The sequence below is a fragment of the Lactuca sativa genome, chromosome 9 (genome assembly GCF_002870075.4).
Source record: "Lactuca sativa cultivar Salinas chromosome 9, Lsat_Salinas_v11, whole genome shotgun sequence".
NCBI classification, from domain to species: domain Eukaryota; kingdom Viridiplantae; phylum Streptophyta; class Magnoliopsida; order Asterales; family Asteraceae; genus Lactuca; species Lactuca sativa.
In genome coordinates, this window is record NC_056631.2 from 63,514,797 (window position 1) to 63,515,928 (window position 1,132).

The 1,132-nt window shown below is 44.2% G+C and overlaps 1 non-coding gene across 1 annotated transcript; it reads right to left on the reverse strand.

Annotated features, from left to right (window-relative positions):
- Positions 1-313: 313 nt before the first annotated feature.
- On the reverse strand, positions 314-420 carry LOC128129429 (small nucleolar RNA R71). Its single transcript, XR_008227327.1, has one exon. It is a non-coding gene; the product is annotated as a small nucleolar RNA R71 (small nucleolar RNA).
- Positions 421-1,132: the final 712 nt, after the last annotated feature.

Genomic DNA, 1,132 nt, shown 5'->3' on the forward strand with positions numbered 1-1,132 from the left:
TGTGCAACCCGCAATTCCCGCAACTGCTACCTTCGAACTAAAAGGTCATATCCTAGCTGCGCTTAAGGAAATACCTTTCTATGGGAAAGATCATGAAGATGCCTACAAACATTTGGATGAAGTAAATGATGTTGCTGACTATTTCAACATTCCAAATGTAACCCGCGAAACTCAACTACTTCGGATGCTTCCGGTAACCTTCAAGGGTGTTGCTAAAGACTGGCTCAAATCACTTCCTCCCGGGTCAGTCACTACTTGGGCCAAAATGAAGGAAGAATTTATAGATCACTTTTGCCCACCATCCAAAATAGCCAAACTCAAGAAGGCCATTGCAAACTTTGAACAACAAGCTGGAGAATCTTTATATGAAGCATGGGAGAGGTACAAAAGTTTACTACGAAATTGCCCACACCATGATCTAAACAGCCAGCAAGAAGTTTCCATCTTTTATGATGGAGTTAATGTCACAACCCGGCAGTTGCTAGACTCACAAGGCCCACTTACAAAGAAGCCACCCCCGGTGATTAAAGAATTAATTGAAGAATTCTCTAAACACTCTAGAGAATACCACAACCCTAGGAATGATGTCACGAGGGGAGCCGCGTACGCTGCTACTGAAGATTTATCCGCGGTCATGGCCATGTTAAAAACCATGGATAGGAGAATGGACAAAATGGATCAAACTATCCATGCCATACGGGTGGGTTGTGAAAACTGCAATGGACCTCACCTCACTAGGGATTGTGATTTAGATGAGCACGGCAACAAAAAGGCACAAGTATGTTATTCGAGCGGTGACCGGTATGATGAAGACTGGCGAAAACAAAAAAAGGAGTGGCTGCCTTACGAAGAGTACAAGAAGGCCAAGGAGGAGAAGTATAGACAAAAAGGAAGAGGCTTTTACCAAAAGGAGGAGCCGGTGCAAGAAAAGAAGCCAAGTTTGGAAGATATGCTAACTAAATTTGTGGCTGCTTCCGAGAAAAGACACAGTGACCACGATGCTGCTATCCAAGAAACAAGAACAATGCTCAGGAACCAGCAAGCATCCATCCATAATATAGAAACTCAGCTTGGGCAACTCGCTCAACAACTAAACCAAAGGTCACCGGGAGAGCTTCCTAGCAAAACCGAG